At 37.8% G+C, this 13533-nt stretch overlaps 1 pseudogene; it reads right to left on the bottom strand.

Moving 5' to 3' along the window:
* Window positions 1-275: 275 nt before the first annotated feature.
* LOC149822133 (NAD-capped RNA hydrolase DXO1-like) overlaps window positions 276-13533 on the bottom strand; it is a 55475-nt pseudogene continuing 42217 nt past the window's right edge.

Genomic DNA, 13533 nt, shown 5'->3' with positions numbered 1-13533 from the left:
AGAAAATTTGCTATTCTTGCATAAATAGGGAAACTGCAGAAACTGTTTCCCAGGAATGAGGATAATTATTCTACAATGTAAACCTTGTATTTCTTCATCATACAACAGCACATACAAGTGCTCAGAGCATATTGTATTCAACATGCATTGTCAGAAAGTAATAACAAAATGTGGATGAATTTCCCAAAAAAAATTCTTAATCCCTCCACCTTTTGTATATTGTCAGCATCACACATTGAAACCATCCATCGAAAAACTTGGCTTCATAAACACGCTTAAAGTTGATTGACATGATTAGTGATCACATGTGAGCATGAATGAGCTCGCAGAAGCTCTAACCTAGTAAAAGGGGGGGAAAACTGAAGGAGTATCATGTATTTGACTGAATCCAAAATAGCTGAGGATAGAAAGGAGAGTGGGAAAACGATACTCAACTCTTTGACTGTTCCGTAAATCCAGCACAGTACCTCATCTGCAAAGGCCAAGCAGACACCTCCCTGCCATGTCCATCAAACAGTTGTTTAGTAGTAAGAATACTAAACATGGAATACATACATGGAAACTTAGTCATGAGGCCTAAGATTTTAGTCCACGCTTGACAGCTACATCAATGAACAAGCTTGCCTTAAGAAAATAGAATTAAAAGAGAAAAAATAATATGGTCTGCAAAAAATAGTACAGCCTATGATTTCCAAATCAAACATTTCCGACATCTGAGCCTTACCTGCCAATAGTTTTTCATCTTTACCCTTTGGGTGATATCCTTGGTACTAAGCCTTTCAACTCGGAGAAGATGACCTGCATCATCCCTGCAAAAGAACAAAGCATATGTGCCCAGAACCCAAAATTGGCTTCCTATTGATTTAAGAAAAAAAGTGTAACTATGCACAATCCAACAGACCAAAAAATTGCCAACAGTTAGCTAGGAACTAAATATACCTGAAGCCAATAACAATGTAAGGCACACCAGCAAGGAATGATTGTATCTGTGAAAGATGAAGCCATGAAACTGTTGTCAGACAAAATATAGCTTATAACAGTAAAGCATCATGATATCTTTGAAAATCACAGATCACAGGAATATTTCTCTTAAGGAATTAAACATCATATAAATATCACATACATACAAAACCTTTTTTAGCACAAAAGGAGATTTTTACACTAAGAATTTTGTAAATCAATCATTTGAGGCTAGTGGCATGCATTGCAAGTCCTATTACTCGGGGTTGCATAGGAAAAATGGTTGCAAGCATCACTCACTTAGGTATATAAAGTTAGAAACATAACAATTGAACACTTTCAAGTACATGTCTTCAAGAGTCAAGTACCCAGAATTTCAATAATTTCTGCCTCTCAAACCTCTCCTCAGTATGGAAGTTCAACTGCAATTGCATAAAACCATATTAGTTGAGGCATAACATCAAGAAAATACTAGCTTCATCAAACATGCCTTTATTGAAAGAACCAATGAGAAAGAGAAAATTGGGTTGGGGGACAGAGGAGAGAGGAGGAAAGCCAACCTCCCGACTGGTCTTCAACTCCACATAGTACATCTTGCCACTTTCAGAGACATCATAGCAGTCCATCTCAGCACCCATAATAATACGATGGGCACCTAGTTTGGTTTTAATAACAGAACAAAATTCTACATTTGCATCAACTGGCTGAAGCTCATCCACATCGCCTCTTCTAGGGTCCTCTGTAGCGAAATTCTCAAAGGAATATCCCAAATAGGATCTACAAGAAAGAAAGATCATTAAATTAATTGTACAAGTTGAACATAATCACTTAAAGAAAAATGAGACAAACCAAATGCATCCCCATCATGCCTCAACTGAGAGTGTGGAATCAAACATGGAACAAATTGAAAATAAGAAACAAGTAACACTAAGTCACACCATTTCATTATTGCTAGCAACTTAAACTTTTTTGGTAAGGTTGGTCTCACTCAACGGATGCATCTTACTTAGACCATAGAAGGAATAACTAAATGAGACATTAACCAAAAAGAAAAATTGTTCACCACATAAAAAGCTAAGGATAAAAATATTAAGTTGACAATCATTGCACGGTTCCAAAGGCCGAAAAAATGCTGAACAAATGTTGAAAAAAAAATAAAAAGATGAGTATATTCCGCAAAGAACTGGCAGTGGTAAAAGAGGTCACTCAAGACATGCATTAAGAAAGATGCATTGTGCAATATGTATAGCGGTACCCATCAACAGGAAAGTTACCAAAATTTAGATATCAATGTAATGGGACACTCCAATTGAAGCTTGAGGCACAGAAAACAAGAACTCATGCATTAGATGAATCATAACCCTGGAACACCAACTCAACTAACATACTTCCAACTGCATGGTTCTGAACGTCTGATTGAAAAGAATTCTTTTCTTTGGTTTCACTGTGCACTTGTATTTCTTACACAAATTTGTATTCTAGGAACTCCACGCTTCCTTTTCTTAAACTAATTTAATTACATCTTTTGACCATTAAATATAAATTGATGCATAAGCAGGCATTGTATTTGTTTCATAAAGCATTCATTCTCCTTAGATCCACCAAATGGCAAGAAGCCACCATTACCACAAGTCGCTCTAAGGAAACTTCAGGAACATACCTGAAATACCTTCATAGCAGGGTTTTAAAACTCGCCGAGTCAACTCGGTGACTCGGCTCGGCTCGGCCCTCCAACAAATCAACCCGGCAAGGTAAACTCGTTTTGCGAAAACTCGGCCTTGACTCGGGCGAGTTTTGGGCACTTTTTTCTTTTTTCATTTTTCAAAGGCTATGGGCAATTTTTTCATATGTAAGTGTTCATTTTTCAAAGAACAAATAGCATAATAACAATAGGCTTACCAACTTAATATAAAATCACAAAATTAGTAAAAGTCTATCAAATTTCACATGTCCATCATTCATTCCTTTTGGTAGCTCCAGGTAAGGAATCAAACCCAGTACCCCTCAATGAACATAGAGTGAATCCACTAATCCAGCTAACATAATTGATCCCTCATGCAACCATCTCTGCAACACTGACTTTGTTTGCATATTGATACTGCATACCAGGTGGTTGAAACTTGAAACACAAGATGAAAGTCATTGTTATTCTTCTATATCCTCCATCAGATCCCACTTGAAGTGGCTCCTGTCAAAACTCCAAATCCTCCTCCTAAATGGTTTGAGTTTATTTCTTTCATTAAAAGTTCACCACGCCACTACTTACAAAGAACTATATAAGTACATAGGTACATAGAGCAAATGTCCATAAGGAAACTTTGTTGCTGTGAGACCTACACAATAGTTGGCAGCCTGCCAGCCTGTTCAAAACCAACAGCATAAAATGCCCACATTTATCATTATAATATATATACATCACAGCATTCTCATTATCCAAAGCTTATATGCATTTATGTGCAGATATATAAGGCATGGTCCAATCAACTCTACATCAGACAGACGCTTACAAATATCAAGATAAAGTTCAATGTTCTCAAAATTTTGCAAGGATTTTCTAAGACCCTGCAACACAACAGCTATGTCCATATATTCAGGATGTAAACCATGATCGAGCATGGCTATTAAAGTTCTTGAAGCTAGTAATTAAGTCATTCTTTATATATTGTCTTGAAAGACTTGTTCCTGCTTGTGTAGTTTCTTTAGTAAATGTGAGATTTGAATTAAGAGCCGTTTTACTTGATGTTATTTTACTTATTAATCAATTAAACTAGTAATTAAGTCATTCTACAAACCTTTATATGTTTAAATGACAATTTATATATTGTCTTTCTTTTAAAATCAAAAGTTAACAAAACCCGGTCCGAGTCACTGAGTTGACCCGCCGAGTCACGAGTCAATAAAGAACGAGTCGAGTCTCGAGTCACGGGTTTTAAAACCTTGCTTCATAGTTTCCATGTGTTAAATGGATGAACCAAATGAAAATATGTCAAACTGAACAAACTTCTAACTCCTATGGAAGAAAACAAATGTTGATAGTTTAAAAGATATTCCATGCAACAACCATTGATTAGCAATAGAAACACCCTGTTGTTTAATGATCATCATAAGCTGACACACAAACAACCAATTCTGCAAATGCCTAGGAATGAAAAAGCTAGGATGAGGAGCATTATAACGCCTTGGACAATAAGCGATTTAACAAAATAACAACCCCAAACAAAAAGACAAAGAGGTCTATCATGTCTTAATATGATTTTGGCACGTGAATGGCTTTTTACTAATAAATAAAATGATATTTGAGCCAAATCTAATCTAAGATGTAAGGAATAGATAAAAAACAAAATCAAGACTTGGGTGCAATCATCAGATAAATTAGGGCTTCCTATTAGATGAAGGCATAATCTAGCAAATTCATATATAAAAAATCGTCATCCAAGTCAGTATGGTCCTTTGACATATGATGATGCAGATACCATGTCAGCGTGTAGGGATATAATGCTTAATGGCATGATATCCATGCCAATGAAATTCTCCATATGTACAAATCAAGGTATTAGGAATTACATATTCATACTCTAGTTGGGCCAATAATGATTGGCTGAATCCTTCTCAATTTTCAGCCACAGTTTGTAGAATGGATATTCCAAGGAACATTGGTTTGTTGGAAGAGCTAGGTTTTCATTAGTTCAAGGCTAAGTTTAATTAGAAATGTTGATTAGAATCAACAATATTCTTTTATTCTTTTCTTAAAGTGATTTTGCTACTATATGTTGCAGCAGGCAATGCCCTATCTGAAGCCAATAAGGACGAGCTTTTGGAAGAACCAAATATGACATGACCAAACCCAGCAAACTCTCAGTTTAGCATACAACCCAATTCTTATCAGATTCAAACATATTAGTCCCCCTACCTGTGAGGTGACCTGCTATTCCGGTCTAGAAACCTCTCTTGGGAGAAAAATGAAAGGCACCAAGAGAGAGAGAGAGAGAAATTTAATGTACCTAGACATAGGAAGACATGATTGGGCCAAAATTTGGAGCCGAAGTTCAAGTCCAACTTAGATTGGTTAATCCGATCTATTCATCAATGGCCATCAAGTATGATGGTTCTAACAATAATCCTACATGCATTTGCCATTTATCTCACAGTTGGCTTTAAGAAATCACACAAATTGACTTGGATTGTGGGTGCAGTTCGGGCTGTATTGCCTGCATCCTCTGGTGTAACTGGTTATTTCTTACCTTGGAATCAAATTGGTTATTGAGCAATCAAAATTGTAATTGACATACCCAAGGCTATCACTATGGTGGGATCGCCTTTGGCAGAGATATTATGCAGAAGATGATGGGTCAATCCATTTTGACCCAATTTAGCTTGTCCAAGCCCAAAGCTAACAATACTTGAGTCAGTCCTAATGTATCAAAATCACCAAAACCCAGACCATCCCAAGTCAACACAACTGTATTCCTAATAGTATAGATTGATTTGGTATCTAGGATGCCAACTGCCAAGCTGGTAGTGGCCAGGGCTGGTAAACAAGCCAAACAAACTGAACAATGGGTGCTCAATCGTCTTGCCTTGAGTTGAACCGAGCTCGTGCAAGCCCAAGCCAGAAGACTCAAGCTCGAGCTGGCTCGTTAAAATAAAAAATAATAATTTTTTTAAATATGTTCCATAGTGAGAATGGAACTGATGACCAGGAGCATTATCCAACCAGCTAACATACCATGCTATTTTTCATATAAATGCTACATAAATAATATATACACCATCTAGATCAGCCTTTCATGCTCGGCTCGCTGAGCTCACCTGACAGCATGAACAAACTTCATGCAAGCTGAACGAAGCTGAGCCAGGTTCATTTACCAACTCTAGTAGTGGCACTTTTTTTGTTTTTACTAAATTCAATCTAGGCCAGACCAACTATATCTAGAGAAAGCATAATTCTCATCTAAATGAACACAACACACCAACTTAAAGAAGAATAAAATAGAGTAGTAAATAGATCATAAATCATTTCAGAGTAGGTTATGAGCAGACCTAAGGCATTCATCCCAGCTGCTCCTTCCAGTCCTTTTTTAGCAACCTTTCATTTCAATAAAGAACAGCATTTTTCAGAAATACAAAAAGAGAGTTCATTCATACATTTTCATCTTTTCAAGAATACGGCCTTAGAGGCATCTGAAAAGAGCAGGCAGATGACTTGGAATTGAAGGATTGAACCCTAAAAACTAAAAATGCAAAATTGGACAAAAAAAATCAGGAAATATAGTGAAAGTATGAGATATTTTCCTTTTTAAGTTTTTTTTCTAATGTTCCCAATAGTTTAGAGCTTTGTCATTTTAGGGAAAACTCTTTGAAATGAAATCAATAGTATGTATAGACACACACAATGGTGTGCAGGCTCCACCCAAGAGAATACCCTATTTTGACTTTGCAACACACTTGTGCTTCCTTTTATACTATAATCTACACCTATTAAAGCTGGTGCAGCGGTAGTCTGGTGCAAAAGTTTTTGTTCCATAAGAAATTTTCAAATCACACAAATACTGTTTTGGCTATGATGTTTAATTTTTTGTTTAAAAAACAGGTATTAGTATGTATTTAGGAATGTAATTAAAAGAGAGGTTTGTCCTAATTTATGGCAGAAAATTTAGGAATGAAATGCAAGCATAGAGAGAGAGAGAGAGAGACATTACCCATCTATTACTCATCATAACCTTTAAGGGGAGAAAAAGGAGTTGTTTCCAACTTTTTTATTTTATGTTATACCCTATGTCACAGGGACTCGGCAAAACGGGTGCCGCACCCGCATCGATGCGACGTGGGTGCCCGTGCGGGTGTGGTCAATGCATCCAGGGTCATTTGTGCCTTTTTTTTAATTTTAAAAAAAAATTGCCCGATAAATGTGCTGCTGAGGGGAGGATTAGGGCAAATTTTTGCCCTAATCCTCCCTTCCTCTCTTCCCAACCTCTCCTCCTGAAGCCTTCGTCGGACCCCGACGCCACCATCGATTGCTCCTCTTCAAGTACGCTCTCTTCTCCTCGACTCCCTCTCCTCTCCTCTCTTCTCTGACTCCCTTTGCTCTCCTCTTCGACTCCCCTGCACAAAGAGGGAGGACAGAGAGGGGGCTCGGCCCCTCCCCTGCCAACAGGGAGCGCAGGGAGGGGGCTCGACCCCTCCCCTGCACAAAGAGGGCGCAGGGAGGGGGCTCGGCCCCTCCCCTGCCAACAGGGAGCTCAGAGAGGGGGCTCGACCCCTCCCCTTGCCGCTATGTGGGTTTTCGGATGTTCAATATGTGTTGGCTCAGGTGGGGAATCAAAACAACTCTCCTTCCTGCACTGATATTTTCAATGTCGGAATCGACGGATGATGCTTCGCAGTTGCGCGACCTTCGGGCCAATGCTGCGACGTTTACGAGGGATGCTACCTGGTTGATCCTGCCAGTAGTCATATGCTTGTCTCAAAGATTAAGCCATGCATGTGTAAGTATGAACTAATTCAGACTGTGAAACTGTGAATGGCTCATTAAATCAGTTATAGTTTGTTTGATGGTACCTGCTACTCGAATAACCGTAGTAAAGCTAGATCTAATAGTCTTGTAGAATAGAATTGTAGATTGTTAATTTGATTTATTGCATGCATGATGGATTGATTTGATGATATTGTGATAATTGTTTTTTATTTCATTAGTGTTAATGTTGTTAACTAATAAAACTTAAAAATTATATATATATATATATAAATTTTTTTGCCGCACCCCCCACACCCAAGGTTTTTGAAAGTGCCGCACCCCCGCACCCGCACCCGCACCCATGTGACATAGGTTATACCTTTTTAGTTTAAAATACTAGTATAAGCTGCCCAGACTTACACCCGGGTAAGCTAGAGGGCAGTGTAACAAATATCGACGAATTTTAAAAAAAATCAGAAAAAAGTGAGAAATTGCCAAAACATTTTAAACAGGAAATCTCTAGCAATACTTTCAAAATGTGTGTTTTTATTTTGTATCATGATATTTACAGTTTTAACTATCATGAACAACCGATATTTTTTATTTTTTAAATATTTTTCTATTTCTTCATAAAAATATTTTTATAAAATTGTAATTTATTTATTGTTGCCAATATTTTGCCAAAAAAATGCAACATTTTCCAAAAAAAACTGTTTCTCATGAGATTTTGGCTGCCGTTCTTTGTACGCGTTAAAGTCTTACTATGCTAGACAGAAGTCAATAACGAAATACTTCTAAAAAATGGAAATTTTCATAGACCCTACCTAAATGTTATTTTCTCTTAAAATTTTTTTTTATTTTACACTTTTTATTATTCGCTTTACATTTTTTAATATAAATGCACTAAGTTTTCCCAATGTTTTCTCTAGAAAATCTGATTTTATTAGGAGGAAGATTTTCCCTTTATGAGAAAAATTCAAGGAAAAATACTTTTGTGTTCACTGCTAGTCGGATCATGTGGCACTTGGGTCCATATAAAAATTGTGTCAACCGTTTCAGATTGAGTGAGACCAGACCCAGTAACCCAAGTTTTACACTAAACTTACAAATGAAGGTCACAACTTGATTGAGTTGGTTCAAGCGTCTAGCACATCCTTGTACATACTATTTATGATCTTTAGACTAAACCTGACCCCTCGTATGTAGTCACCAACTCCACAAAAAACACAAGGTCGAAAGCCACAACAAATCAGACCCAACCCATGCCCTACAACTTTAAAAATTTTCAACCTCCCTTATTTCGGAAGAGAAAATTTTCCCTTTGCTTAGTGTAAAAAAGGAGATAAGAAGTCACCCAATCATAAAAGTAAGCATAGTATGAAGAGATCCAATTCTAGAAGGGACAGTCCATGCTTTCCATCTTTTTAGTTAAAGATCTTCATTAGTTTAGCAACTTTGACTTTGAAAATTAAAAAGTGGAAATTACTACACATTACTCAAGATTCTGGGGATCCAATTTACATACACATGAATGAGAAGGAACGGAAAGGTGAAACTCATCAGTACCTTCGACGATCCAACTCGCTCTGTGGTCTTTCAGGAAGTTTATGAACATCAAGGTATACTACTTCTTTTCTCTTATGCACGCCCATTTCCCATGGCTCATGTCTGTTGTAAATGGTTCCCAATATCTAAGGTAGGGGTGGCAAAACCTGACAAGACCCGCCAACCCGCCTCTTAGGCGGGTTCGGGTTGGGCTTAAACTAACCCGTTTAATAAACGGGTCGACCCACCTAACCCGTTTATTAAATGGGTCGGGTTCGTGTTAGGGGTATGCCAACCCGGCTAACCCGTTTAATAAATGGGTTAGGCGGGCGGGTCAACCCGACAACCCGACCCGCCGACCCGTCAACCCGACCCGCCAACCCGCCCGCTAACCAGCCAACCCGTTTACCCGACCCAGCCTGTTTATTAAACGGGTTGGGGGGGTCGTGTCGGGTTACCCGTTTAATAAACGGGTCGGGTTCATGTTTGCCACAGCCGACCCGTTTAATAAATGGGTCGGGTTCGGGTTGAGGTATGCTGACCCGCCAACCCGCTGGGTCGACCTGCCAACCCGACCCGATTGCCACCCCTAATCTAAGGTTCACAAAAGAATACAACAGAAAGGCTAACATCAAAACGGTGATCAATTAAGAAGAGATATACTTAGAACATACACTACAGAATAATTATGGAAACAAAATCAATCTTAAAGACAAAGCTTGAGGAAGAGCATCAATTAACTCGAGACTAACCTTGTTAAGGTTGTTTCTGAAAGTCTGCAGCAAAAACAAAAAGATAGCATTAAAGAATAGACTTGAATAAATAAATAAAAATGTAACTTGTCATGCCTACAGTATTGACATCCCAAGGCCAAAATAAATAACTTATGAAAAATATCATATGGTATAATTCCATAAGAAAACAAAAGCTAAGACTGAAAATAGATCAGAGCTCCGAACTATTCCAATCCCTTTGTTAAGAACTTGCTAAAGGAGACCAACTTACAACAAAATGAATATTCTGAAGCGGAATTCCCTTGTCTCTTATACAAGCAAGGGGATCACCAAATCCTTATGATTCTGTCTGATTTAAAGAATACACAGAGTTCCTGCAGGAATCAGTTCTCATGCAAGTAACCCAGGAATATAAATATAAACGAAAAATAGAGGGAAAAAGGCAAAAACATGTGATTGATCAGTTAAGAAAGACTATAAACAAACGAGAGCACACCTCTAATTTCATTTACTGTTCAAGAAAAAAAGACATGCAAAAGCATATATCAGTAGCTTAACGGTCTTCATCATGCATTACAGATCTTATTATAGCAAAGGGGATGAAAAAAGAAATTCAAAATCCAAGAAGCATTTGAATTAGAAGTTCATTGCCATCTTGGAGCTCTCAAGTATCATCTAGGAATCAAAGTGGCAATGTCAATGAATGGGATATCAATATCACAAAGGAAGTATGTCCTAATTCTTCTTGAAAAATAAAGAAAGCATGATTGAAGAAAGGCCCTAACAAAACAAAATCATCCATTAAAGGAATAAAACAGGTCAAGGATGTTGGACCATTCCCAAGACCTGTGGAAGAACGCATTCCAACTTTGCTGCTTAGGCAGGGTATTTCTTATGTGGTTAGCTCAATTAACCCTTTCATTTTTTATGTTTTTGAAGAATAAGATAAAAAGAAAGAACCAATCAATTAATAAAGAATAACAATAGATCAATAAAACAAGATGACAAGGCATCACCTTGAAAAAGAACAAAACACATCCTCAGTTTATAGTGATCACCATTCCAACTCAAGCAACTAACTGGTGCTTCCACAGATAATAAAAGCAAACTCTGGATCTTCAAGTATGGCGAAAGGACTGAATGAACCTCCTCAAAAATACTTTGATTTCACTCCTTCCCAACATACCACCAAGCCAAGGGCCATTTCCAACTGGAAAACTGTTTCCTCCCATTTCCACTTGTCCAAGGAGTTATCAATACCATTATGGAAGAATGGGAACTTCGGTATGGCCTCGACCAGAGTTACCAGTCGAGAAAGCGGGAGCGGGAAGCGATATGGGAAGCGGGACCGGGAAGCGAGGCACTTTAAAAAATTTAGGAAGCGGGGAAGCGGGGGACCACTTAAAAGAAAATTTTGAACCGTCTCGAAAGCGACCTAGGAAGCGAACCGGAAGCGAGGGGAAGCGAAAAAATGGAAAAAATGGGGAAGCGTGGGGAAGCGCGCTTCCCATAAAAGGGAAGTGTGCTTCCTTTTTTACCTAGGCGCTTCCGGTAACTCTGGCCTCGACGCAATCTCCCCAAGTCAAGAGTCTAGGGTCTCTAAAGGAAAGGAATGCTCCAAAAAGGTGACCACAACTTGTGACTGTGTCATGGCATGTAGGTACTTGGTAGTTGATGATCCTTCATCTGGACACTGTTCTAGGCACCCACTACCATAATCAAGGTCTGGAAGAACTTCCCCTAACTCCAAATGCAAAGAGTTAGTCTGAAAAGGATATGAAATGAGGAGCACCTTCAATTCTGCAGAAAGTTGTGGCTTATTCTATAAAAATGTTTGCCATCAGACTTTGCATTGTCTGCTCAGTACACACAGGCCTTAGTCATTGCGTCTACCTTATGATGAGCTCTTCTACTCAGACTACTAAATGCCCTTCTTCAATCACTTGAACCACGCCCTGCCCTTATCCAGTATCCTCTGCCACAAACAAACCACCCTCAATCTCCTTCCCTTTGGTTCTGGTTCCTATACCTCGAAACCTCCTATCTCCTCAATGTTGATAGCTTCATAGTCCTTGTCTATCGCAGTAACCTTGATCTCAGATCTCAAGCCATAAAAACCAAGGCTGGTACCAAACCCACCCCCAAAGACTAAACACTCAACAATATGGTTCCCCAAAAATGAATCATACAACGGACTCGATACCTGTTTTGGTTGAGCACGGAGGCTTACTGTTGAACCTAGCAGCTGACCAAGGCTTCACTGTGTCTCCTATATAACGTGTGTTCTTTATATGTTGATAATAGTATGGTTATTTTTGTCTTTGCAATGCTATTGCCTAAAACTTGGATCTCTTTCCAGAATCTGTCAATCTGAGTTGAGTATTGCTTGCACAGCAGACAATCTTTTTTTCTTTCTTCTATTAAAAAAACTGAATTATAAAAAAATATGCCAGATCTACTTTTTGAAATGAAATGCACATGCACCAATTAGCTTAAGACTACACCAGCATGTCATATTATCTTATTAAGGGTCAGATGTGCTAGCTAGTTCGCTAGAGCTGCACTATCTTCAGTAATGAGTCAGGAGGCTCAGGCTCAAATCCAAATGGGGTTAACCCAGCTTCATTAACACCAGGAAAAAAATAATGCTTAAGCTAACCATGCAAAAAATGTGCACAGCATTTATATAGAGATTTACTTAGTTTTAAGCATGAAATAGGTATTATATACATCATCAGCGAGAAAATAATATTCATGTAATGAAATGGATTGAATCCAATAAACATGCAAAAACACACTTTGTAGAATACTTGATTGAATCATCAAACCACCCAGACAAGGGTACAAATTTGTTATTGCATAGAGTCACTCAAAAATGAGTTAGAAATACAAGGCCACAAAGGGCCTACTTATAATACAAATGGACTACTAGGGAGCAGCCCCAATATGACTGTTGGGCTGCTCCCAACGGTCATATTTATGACTGTTGGGAGCAGCTCCAACAGCTATATTGGAGCTGCCCCCAAAAACACAAAAAACAAAAAATTACAAAATAAAAATAAAAGAAAAAGATTGTCAGCCCTTAATGGGTTGACATCTATTACAATAAAAGACCAAAATACCCTTGCTAGGTATTTCGGTTTACAACAAATATATATATATATATATATAATCAGTGTTGTGAAAAGCGTTGTGGCGTAGCGAGGCGCTCCACCAAAATCTGAGGTGAGGCGTAAGCCTCGAGGCATAAAGCGTAAGCCTCAAAAAAATTTTTAACTTAAAAAAACTATAAAAATATCTAAAATTATAAATAAATAAAAAATGCTTTGTTGATGAAGCAACAACCAATAAGAAATAAAGAATCTCAAATAAATACTGAAAAAATATGAGATTAACATGTAAAAGTAATATTAATGCAACAACTTGATCTATGTAAGTATCTAAGAAATAAAATATGAGCATTCATTCAATAAAAAATTAACATTAACAACGAAATGCATATTAGCATTAACATTTTTAGCAAATCACTAAGATCTGAGGCAAATCCTGTTTTTTTAAAGTGATTTAACAGATATAATAAAACAAAATAGCTCTGGATTTCGAATGCACACAAGTCAAAATTTCCAGCAAAGCTCTAATCAAACATAGACAATAACTGGACAAATTTCAGTAAATAAAGATTTTTTGTATGTGCCTGCATTGTTTGAGTGAAACTGCGTGTCACTACTACAATGTAAAAATAACTTAACAGCACCAATGTTTATAAAAAGCATGCAATTACAGTGCATGATTTAAAATCCATCTGACCAACCAGAAGCATGCACAACAAAACGTTAACCA

The sequence above is a fragment of the Nuphar pumila genome, chromosome 11 (assembly GCF_984573655.1).
Source record: "Nuphar pumila chromosome 11, dmNupPumi1.hap1.1, whole genome shotgun sequence".
Taxonomy (NCBI): domain Eukaryota; kingdom Viridiplantae; phylum Streptophyta; class Magnoliopsida; order Nymphaeales; family Nymphaeaceae; genus Nuphar; species Nuphar pumila.
This window is presented reverse-complemented; position numbering and strand designations above follow the sequence as displayed.